We start from the raw sequence: 11,045 nt of genomic DNA, 5'->3' as shown, positions 1-11,045 counted from the left end.
GAATGAAAAGACAATGGGGAGGCCTTTCCATTTTCCTTTGACCTTGCAGAGCAAACATTCGGTCAGTTTGGCAGCCAAAATGGCTCCAGGGCTGCCCTCCTGTGCTGCCTCAGACCTGTGGCCCATACATTTATGTACGTGTTTGCCTGGCTCATCCATGAACATTTATTATATATATAAGACCTTTATTTGTTTATTTCAAGCCCCTGAAACTTTTGTCACCAGGAGTCCTTTCCAGCTAAGGAGGCAACAGCCTGACCTCTCAGAAACTCCCCAGCCCATTCCGATGACACAGTTGCCCCCTGGGCTGCATCTTGAAGGCTGGGATACCTTCCACCTCGGAGCAAAATTGCACACCCTTTTGTGCAAGGAACTCAATGCTATGCATGTGGCTCACTCCTTCCACTGTATCCCCGCAACAACTTTGTGGGCATAGGAGCCAACTCCAAGGTGTTGAGGTTACTTTGCACCCCCCCTCAATAAAATATTTGAGTACCCCACCCCAAGTTGATGGACATTGCCATTCAAATGGTGTCCGTGAACTGTGTCATGTGATTGATTATGCTGGGCGGGGCTTACCTGCCCCCCCAATATTTTATTCAAGTTGGCACCCCTGCCAATAATACTATATTGCAACAAATGTCATATAATAACCGATAACAGGGGTTCCCAAACTGTGGCCCATGGATTCAGGTGGTTCGTGGTGTGTTTGTAAAAATACAAGTAAACATTGTACAACATTTAACATGCTGCACTACACTTGCTACAAATGGAAAACCATTAAGGGGTCCACTAAGACCCTCAGAAATTTTCAAGTGGTCTGTGGGGGGGGGGAGATTTGGGAACCATTGACCTATAAAACACTCCCCCAAAATAGTTGCAGAAATTTATCAATAGACAGGAAACAGATAGGGTTGTTTGCATCAGAAAATGCACTTTCTTTATCGCTGCTTTGCTGAGACCATTCTAATAGGTTTTTCTCTCCATCCCTTTCCCTTCCACAATCAAAGTGTTCAGGTAGCTTTCAAAGGCCAGCCCCGTGGGGACCTGTTAAAAAGGCCTTCCTCAATGCCCATCTCCTCCTGCAGGAGTGACCTTTACCTCCTCTCGGCTGCTGCTGCGACCAGATTCATATCACCTTGGAAGGAAGGTTGCCATAGCGATCAGAGATGAAATTCAAAGCTGTTTCTGCTCCATCCCACCTGTGCAAACTGAAGTGCACTCGCTTCTGTCGCTGCCTCTGCCTTCTGCGGTTGTGTCTTTCTACTCTGTATATATTTGCTGATGCATGCCCAAATTATTTTTTAAGTATACAACTACAGTATGAAGGTACTTGCAAAGGTGAGCATTGTGTACGTATCTTCACCTGGAAGCTGAGTTGAGTTGCAGTCCCAATAAGTGCAGTCAGCGGCAAAGCTCTCTCTCTCTCTCTCTCTCTCTGTGTGTGACGCCAAAAAAGGACAGTACTGTGAAGATCTGCCTGAAGAAGTACTAACTGGATGAATATTCTGTGGGGTGAAACTTTCCCCACCCCCCAACACACCTTTATTTAGTCATCGTTTCATCCTTGGGACTGCGCAGCAAATCTCACTGAATATTAGCAACTAATTTCTTCCAAAACCAGCTGCTTACTCTATCTCATTTTACAGGAGCTGCTTGGAGGAATCTCTGGGATTTATGAAGTGAATTTTCGCTCCATGGCTGCTTCCAAAGAGAGCAGGGAGCATCATGGAATGTGGGAACAGCAGCGTCCTTTAAAGTAGCAGGGCTGAATTCATTGTGGTTATTAAGGAGAGAAGACTCAACATCCTTCCCTAACCCCATGCCCAAACATCCTTTCTTTTTGCTCTGGAGCTTTCCCTGTGATAACCTGCTCTTTAAAGCTGATCTGGAGCAAATGGAAATCCATGGAACACCTGAATTGCTGTTTGTTGTGCCTTAGCTTTAAAGAACAGGTTTTTGCTGGGAAAACTCCAGGGGAGGAGCAAAGAGTGCTCAGACAATTACCGGTAGCTTGAAAGCATGGTACTGCGCTTGGGAAGAGCAGAGCAAAAGGTAAGTATGGATAAACCCTCAGACACTTTTCTGTCTCCCTCTGAAATGAGCATCTTTAAACACCCAACACAAAGCATCCTGCATTGCTATATTCACTTTAGTTAGTGAAGAAGAGGTCAATTGAGAAGCATTTTGATTATCTGGAGCCCCATTTCTAACTGCGTATTTGTTGGTGACCTCAAGAGAACTGCAAAAAAGAGCAAGAACAAAATCCATACTAGAGAAACCAACGTTACCACGATCTGTTTCACATTTTTTTAAAAAAGCATAAATGAAGGCACTGTCTTCCTTCCACCTCCCTGATTATCTCCTTTCCCTCACACAGATAAAAGATAATGAAGGATCCCATGGTGTTAATCTATTCTGTGGCCAAGGAATTGTCTCTCTCTTTCTCATTCTCTCTCTCCCTTCCTAATTATGCTTCTTTTCAAATCTGCAATTAGCAAAATGACTTTGTCCAAAAAGAAATTGCAGAGGCTCCCATGCCCAGAATTACACTGAATGTCGTTGTCAGTTCTTGAGAGTTATAACACTGTTGGCATTTTGCTGACATTTGATATGACAAATGTGTTAAGTATTCTAGGATTTAAACACGCCCTCCCCCCCCCCAATTCTTTTGGTTCAGAGAAGGGTTCAATTCACTCAGGGCCAAGGAGAATGGAAAGTGTAAATTAAGGTGCAAATCTCTCTCTTGCTCTCCTTTCCTTTTTTTTTTTTAAATAATTTTTATTAAAGTTTTAAACAACAAAGAAAACACACACAAAAAGTAATACAAAATTCAACAATAAAAAAAACAAAAAAACAAAAAAACATAACAATTAAAAACAAACTCTCTTTTCCATTTCCATTTTTAGATTACTTATTTTCTGGACTTCCTCATACCTCCCTCTTTTGTATTCCAATCCAAATTATTTGTCCAGCAGTTTCTTTTCCACTTTTTTAATCCCAATCTTTAATTTAATAAAATGTTAAAATATATAACTTCCACTTCTTTAAACCTAATCCTTGATCTTAATATCATATAACGTTTAAATTTTCCCTTTTAATATCAAATTTCCATTTCTTTAAACATCTTTAATCTTGATCTTTAATCTTAATCTATCATTAACTTTAACCTGTGCAGCTGGAAACCACTTATTTTCAGTCCAACATCACTTTAACATTCCTTAATTTTGCAATGTTTCTGAAGATAGTCTTTGAATTTCTTCCAGTCTTCCTCCATCGACTCTTCTCCCTGGTCACGGATTCTACCAGTCATTTCCGCCAGTTCCATATAGTCCATAAGTTTCATCTGCCATTCCTCCAGTGTGGGAAGTTCTTGTGTCTTCCAATACTTTGCAATAAGTATTCTTGCTGCTGTTGTTGCATACATAAAGAAAGTTCTATCCTTTTTTACCACCATTTGGCTGACTATGCCCAGGAGAAAGGCCTCTGGTTTCTTAGGGAAGGTATACTTAAATACCTTTTTTAATTCATTATATATCATTTCCCAGAAAGCCTTAATCTTTGGGCACGTCCACCAAAGGTGAAAGAATGTACCTTCGGTTTCTTTACATTTCCAACATTTATTATCGGGCAAATGGTAGATTTTTGCAAGCTTGACTGGGGTTATGTACCACCTGTATATCATTTTCATAATATTCTCTCTTAAGGCATTACATGCCGTAAATTTCATACCTGTGGTCCACCACTGTTCCCAGTCAGCAAACATAATATTATGTCCAATATCTTGTGCCCATTTAATCATAGCCGATTTTACCGTTTCATCCTGAGTATTCCACTTCAGCAGCAAGTTGTACATTCTTGACAAATTCTTAGTTTTGGGTTCTAACAGTTCTGTTTCTAATTTTGATCTTTCCACCTGGAAGCCAATTTTCCTGTCCAATTTAAATAACTCCATTATCTGATAATAATGAAGCCAGTCTCGCACTTTGTTTTTTAGTTTTTCAAAACTCTGCAATTTCAGTCTATCTCCGTCTTGTTCCAAAATTTCCCAATATTTCGGCCATTTGACCTCCATATTGACCTTTTTCAAGGCTTTCGCTTCCATTGGTGACAGCCACCTTGGGGTTTTGTTTTCTAACAAATCCTTATATCTTAACCAAACATTAAATAGCGCTTTCCTGACAATGTGGTTTCTAAACGCTTTATGTGCTTTGACCTTATCATACCATAAATATGCATGCCATCCAAATACATTATTGAAACCTTCCAAGTCCAAAATGTCAGTGTTTTCAAGAAGTAGCCATTCTTTCAACCAGCAAAAAGCTGCTGATTCATAGTAAAGTTTCAGGTCTGGCAGGGCAAATCCACCTCTTTCCTTTGCATCCGTTAAAATTTTAAATTTTATTCTGGGCTTCTTGCCCTGCCAGACAAATTTAGAAATATCTTTCTGCCACCTCTTGAAACAATCCATTTTGTCCACAATCTGCAAAGTTTGGAACAAAAACAACATTCTAGGCAATACATTCATTTTTATCGCAGCAATACGGCCCAGCAGTGAAAGCTTCAAATTTGACCAAATATCTAAATCTTTTTTCACTTCAGACCAACATTTTTCATAATTATCTTTAAATAAATTCCCATTTTTTGCTGTCATGTTAATCCCCTCTTGCTCTCCTTTCCAATGGGTTGGGGATTGTTAATGACAAAGAAGGTGTGAGTGTGACCCTTTCCCAAAACATCTAGAGGGAACCAGGTTAAGGAAGATGGTTTTAAAGGAGCAAGTTGAGGGATGCACCATGTGAGAGTCATGGCTGTTAAAAGCTCTGGAGAATGCGTCATTGAGTTATTTTAGTGGGGAACTATCCTCCCTTCATGGGATGGGTAATGCTACTGTTCATATAGAACCCAGGTAGGTATCTCCTGGTTGCTATGGGAACATAGAATGCAACCACTTTGAAATCCCAACTTGAACAGTGCAGCGGAAACAGGTCAGGATAATTCTCCAAGTGTCTTTTCAGGTGTGTACAGCCTACCTTCCTATTGATGATTTCAGAGTGTTGTGTGGTCCAGGGTCAAGATTCATAGAAACAAAGATAACTGAAGAGGAAACATGTGCCATATGACAGAGGTTTTCAAAATCATGAAGTTGGTGGAGACAGTGGCTAAGAAAGCCTCTCTCATAATACTAGCACCCAGGAGCCTTAGAGGAGCTTGCAGATGGGTACTTATTATGGGATGGACACTCTTCACACAGGACAAGTTAATGATGTTATTTGTAGGGCTCTGCACGCACTCCAATTTGGGGTCTGATCTGCTGCTTCAGAGTAGTCCCGATCTGACCTGAGACGGCTTTGAAGTCAGGAGATGGCAGCTTGTTTGCGGTCTCTCTTGCACTGCTTGCTGTCTGTCGAAGTGACTTTCTCTTGGGGAAAGATGTTGATTACCTCCCCTCCAACCTGCTGGCTTTCAAAACATCCTCTTGAATGCCAAAAACACTCTACTCATGATAAAGATAAAAGATAAGAGCGGGGAATACGCTGAATTTGTGAAACATTTCTGTTCATTCAGACTGGGCTCAGAAAAGAACCGTTAGAAACCAAACACATTTCAGATGCACTGAGCAGCAGATCAAAATATCATTATACTCTATTTGTAAATTCCAATCTAGGCATCTCCCATTTAGCAAATTAGGCAGAGGTGCTAATTAAGGTGATCGTTAAATGTTCATTTTCCTGGATGCTTTGGTAAAATCAACATCAGAGCAACTAGATAGCTCGAAAGCGCAGGGCGGGGGGGACGGACCTGCAGCCCTCCAGATGTTATTGGACTCCTGACTCCCACCAGTCCCAGCCAGCAAGGTTGTTGGTCAAGCATGATGGGAGTTGTAGTTCAATAGCCTCTGAAGGGCTGAATGTTCCATGCTCTAAAGTCTCAAGTTCACTTGGAATAACTTAGGTCTGCAGGATCCTATAGTCTTGGTATAATAGTTATTTTAGGCCAGCTTTTGCTGACCTGGTGCCGTCCAAAGGTTTTGGACTGCAATTCCCATCAATCTCAGCCAGTGCATAGCATTATAGACTTACAAATGATCAGAGAGACAATTGGTGGTAGAAACACCAGCTTCTGGGTTGGCTTCTCCTTTTTGTCTTCTTATTTTGACACATAGTAAAAGTCATGAACCCCCATTCATAGGTGGCTCTTCCAGGAAGGATAATCAATTGAAATAACTGAAAAAGAGAGCACCAAAATAAAAGAACTCACACCCACACCAGTTACCAAGCTACAGGGGATGCCTAATGCATCCAACAGTTCCCGGGTTCTAAGAACTCTCCCCAGGCTGCCATCATTACATACATTCAGGCGAAAGGCAAAAGCATTCATTTTTAGCCAGGCTTTTGGGCTATTTCCTATCTATGGCCTTTTCACATGGATGGGATATTTTAACACAGGAAGGTTTTAATGTATGTGCTTGTTTTTTGCTTAAAATATTGTAAGTGCCTTTGAGCTGCTGTAGCAAAAAAGGTGACTAATAAGGGACAACAACAACAATTACTATATTCAAAAACTATCAATATTGGACCATGACTTTGCCACCAGCTAAACAGACAGATTCACAAAAAGACAACTATGCCTGTTGCATCTGGACATCTAAAGGTTCATATGCTCAAGTGGGGGTGGTTGTCTATGTCCCCTTTGGTTTGTGTACACCACAAAATAAATGCCATTATATATTTGGGATGCTGTTACCAGAGCCCAAGGCTATGAAACTAATGAAGCTTAAGCTTCAGGGGCCCCAAAAGCAGCATTATTAGTGTGTGTATAACATTTCCCTACTTTTCATCCCCCGCATAACTTGAAAACTGTAAGGCATAGGACATATTTATTCACACTGGAGACTTTGTCATGTGAGGCAATCCAGTGCAGCAGTTTAAATGAAAATCGGAGTTAAAAAACATTGTGGTGCTCTGTCATGGAACAACCCTATTGAAGAAGATAACAGGGGTTACCCAGACCTCGTTTCTGGTTGTGAAGGGGCCCCCATAACAGTTCAAGCTTCAGGACACCCTAAAATGTAGATCTGCCCCTGCCTCAAGGGGTGGCACACCTTTACAGCCAGTCTCCCTGGTCTCTGTGGGCAGAGAGGGACCAGGGGCAAAGCTCTGCAGAATGCCTGCCCTCCTGACAAGCCAGCAAAAGGAGAGGCGTTCTGCCACCCAGCTTTGCTGCTGGGCAGTGCGATGGGGCTTTAAACTGGCACGTGGGTGGCGCTGTGGGTTAAACCAGAGAGCCTAGGGCTTGCCAATCAGAAGGTTGGCGGCTTGAATCCCTGCAATGGGGTGAGCTCCTGTTGCTCGGTCCCAGCTCCTACCAACCTAGCAGTTCGAAAGCATGCCAAAAAAGTGCAAGTAGATAAATAGGTACCACTCCTGCGGGAAGGTAAACGGCGTTTCCGTGCGCTGCTCTGGTTCGCCAGAAGCGTCTTAGTCATGCTGGCCACATGACCCGCAAGCTGTACGCCGGCTCCCTCGGCCAGTAAAGCGAGATGAGCGCCGCAACCCCAGAGTCGGTCATGACTGGACCTAATGGTCAGGGGTCCCTTTACCTTTACCTTTATGAAGGGAGGAGCTGCTGCAAAGCCCCACCTGCTTAGCAATGGAGACTCTACAAGAGCTTCTTGGGGCAGCAGTGGGGCTTTTGGTTTTAGGTGTCGAAACATCTCATGCCAACCCTGCATGCTACTACTCCTCTTCTTAAGAGTCTCTAATAATAATAATAATTTTTATTTATATCCCACCCTCCCCAGCCAAAGGCAGGCTCAGAGCGGCTAACAACAGTAAAATAATACAGCATTCTAAAATCAATTCATTATAAAATCAGTTCAAATCAAATTAATGGCCACCATTGGGCTAGAGTTCTGTGAGGATTACCAAAGGTACCTCAGTGGCCCTTGCCAGGCTGTCCCTGTGGGAGCCAGACTCAATCGCATTCTGGCAAACTCAGGGTGTGCAGCTATAGTTGATTGGGGGGTGGGTCTTGTGGAACAACCCTGCCTCCCCCAGAAAGCAGACTTTTGCGATAAGGAAAGTGACATATCAGTGCATTGGGAACTGTGGGAGAACATTTGCTCGACTCAACATCACCCTAAGCACTCCATAAACAAGTCAGAATTAATGGTCAATAAATAGTCACTGCAGGATGCTTTCAGGCTGTCGTTTTTGGGTAGGATCCAGTCAAAGGCTGGAAAATTCAGCTTGCACAATTGTAACAAATCTCCCCCTCCCAATCAGATTGTTGTGATAAGGAAAGGGATTGGAAAATGCAGTGGAAAATGTAGGATTACACTCGCTTTGATGCAAGTTGTGTAACCTCCTGGTACAATAAATGATGAACAGCTTGTCTGGATGTAACCTGATTGTTTGGCAAAATGCTGTCCTTGAGGCTATCATTTGCATCTGCAGCTTGGACGGAGCTGCCTTTTGGAAAAAGATATGGCTTCTGCTTCACTTAGTGCAGTGTTACTCAAAGTGGTTGTTCGTGGACAAGGGCCACAAGCCATTAGTTGCTGATCTGCAGTGACTCCACACAGCCCAGGTTGTGTAGGCAGCTTCAGGGACCAAATATGGTATCCACCGCTGAAGAGGCAATGCGAAGACAGTGCCAGATGGCCAAGCAATCCTGCAATGATAGAAGTCATCATGCGATTCTCTCTCAGTTTAATGTTCTGTACAGGTCTCCTCAGGCCTGTAAGCCCCAGTAACTGCAATTAAACTGTGAGCTCACCCATACTTCTGTTTGTGCTGTGATTTATGGGCACAGGCCAATGATTTACAGGCACAGGTCTCAGCAGGGTTCCTCCCCACTCTTCCATCCTGTCATTTCCCCCAGGAAAACCTGCTGTTTACTGCTGAATTGGAACAAACACCAATCAAGTTTTCTATAGGTTGCCAATCATTCTAATTCAGTGATAAACGTAATTGTTGGATTCGTGACTGAAAATCATAGACCTGAGACCTCACTCTCAATTAAGTGTACATAGGATTACAGACCCAGACTTGTCTCCAACTAAGTTTTACTCAGAGTAGGCCTATTGAAATTCATGGAGCTAAGATAACCATGCCATTGTGTTTAGTGGGCCTGCTCTAACTTAGTTTGAGAAAATCCTCAGTCTTCTCAACAAGGGAGGGTTTGAACAATTGCCTTGATTCCAGAAGGTTCCTGGTGGTAAAAGGTAATAATTTATCATGACTACTACTTCTACTTGTACTCAGTTGTTGCTCAGTGATTCTAAGAAACCAACAAAATCAGGCCAGTTTTTAAATAAGTGGTTTAAAATGAGTGCAGTTTTGAAAGGTTCAGTCCACCACCTTGGTTGCAATATACTGTATTAAAACATGTCCAAAAGCATAACTTTCAAAAATATATCTAGATTAAAGATCCTCCAGGTGTCCCTATTTTTCAGGGACAGTCCTGGATTTACAGAAGATGTCCCAGTTTCTGAATTGATCCCAGAATGTCCCGCTTTCCCCTAGGACATCCCTATTTTCATCGGAGAAATGCTGGAGGGTGTGGAGTTAGGCGACTCCTGAGCCAAGGAGATAACTAACTATACAAGTTTTAGAAGACATCTGAAGGTAGCCCTGTATCACAAAGTCTTTTAATGTTTAATAATGTTTTTATGTATGTTGGAAGCCACCCAGAGTATGAGATTATTATTATCCACCTGTCACCAGAAGGTCCCAGGGCAGGTTACAACAATGTAAAACACAACAATTAAAAACAGTATCAGAAGAAGTGTGCATGCACACGAAAGCTCATACCAAGGACAAACTTAGTTGGTCTCTAAGGTGCTACTAGACAATTTATATATATATATATATTTCTACTGCATCAGACCAACACGGCTACCTACCTGAGTATAAAGCAAAGTACTGTAGTAACTAGGGTGGGTCCTTATATATCAAGTGTCATAGGCCAGTGCATCAAAATAAGTCAATCCATTTGGGCTTTTTGCAAGTCAACTGCATTCAAAATCCTATGATTTGTCATTTGCAGACTAGGCAAGCATGTCAAAGGAACAAGAGTCTGGGGACCACACCCTAGCAAAGCCAGAGAAAGCCCAGGTGGTGAGCCGACTCTTGAAGCAGGTGCCGCCGGGAGAGTTCAACGAGGCCTTCAGCGACCTGCGCATGCTGGTGGACGACGACACCATGATGTGTGAGGAGGTGGCCAGCCTTTGCGCTGTGCACAACAAAGACCATTTCACTCCAGTCAAAAGCAAAAAGTGTGAGGTGTTGCTGACCCGCCACAATGAACTGGAGGAGAACCGCTTCCTGGACCCTCAGAACAGAGTCTCCTTCAAGTACGACCACCTGAAGAGAGTGCCGAGCAATTTCCAGGATCAACCTGAGGAGGATGAGAAAGGTGAACTGTGGAGGAGAGCACTTCAAGAGGCCTTGAAGGTCTATGTCAGCAACCACTACCCTGAGGGGCTTTGCAGCGTCTTCATCAAGGACACAGCTGTCCGGAAGATCTTTGTGGCTTGCATCGAGAGCCACCAATACAAGCCCTCTTCTTTTTGGAATGGCCTGTGGAAGTCAGAATGGACTTTTGCATTGGCACCGGCCTCCACTTCTACCGAGGTGTCTGGCACCATCATGGTCCAAGCCCATTACTTTGAGGATGGCAACACACACCTGACGGTCATCAAGGATGTCGAGGAGACCCTGCTGGTCACAGATGAGACCCAAACAGCACAAGACTTTGTGAAGCTGGTGGAGAAGGCAGAAAACGAGATCCAAGGTGGGCTGATGGAAGAATATCAGCACATGAATGGCACATACCTGAAGTCCTTTCGGAGACAGCTGCCCATCACCCGCACCAGCCTTGACTGGGAGAAGGTTGTGATGACCAAGATTGTTGCGGCTCGTGCTAGTCAGTGAAAGTGCCACTTCAATGCAGCAGTAGGGATGAGGGAAGGGAGGCAATGCCTGTGGAAAGGTGAGATGTTTGGAATAGCATTTTAAAATAAAGTGAGGTCACTTCCA

General features: G+C 43.2%; 1 pseudogene across 2 annotated transcripts; it reads left to right on the top strand.

The window, feature by feature from the left end:
• Positions 1-4,914: 4,914 nt before the first annotated feature.
• Positions 4,915-11,045, top strand: LOC308463163 (F-actin-capping protein subunit alpha-1 pseudogene; annotated as a pseudogene). Of its 2 annotated transcripts, none has more exons than XR_013991536.1 (2): positions 4,915-5,018; positions 10,054-11,045. The product of XR_013991536.1 is annotated as an F-actin-capping protein subunit alpha-1 pseudogene (transcript). The 2 variants fall into 2 exon arrangements; XR_013991537.1 differs by having other exon boundaries at positions 4,933-4,988.

This window comes from Podarcis pityusensis (assembly GCF_964106645.2).
Source record: "Podarcis pityusensis genome assembly, chromosome: 14".
In the NCBI taxonomy this organism is placed as follows: Eukaryota; Metazoa; Chordata; class Lepidosauria; order Squamata; family Lacertidae; genus Podarcis; species Podarcis pityusensis.
Note: the sequence above shows the minus strand (reverse complement) of the source record. Positions and strands in the feature narration are given on the sequence as shown.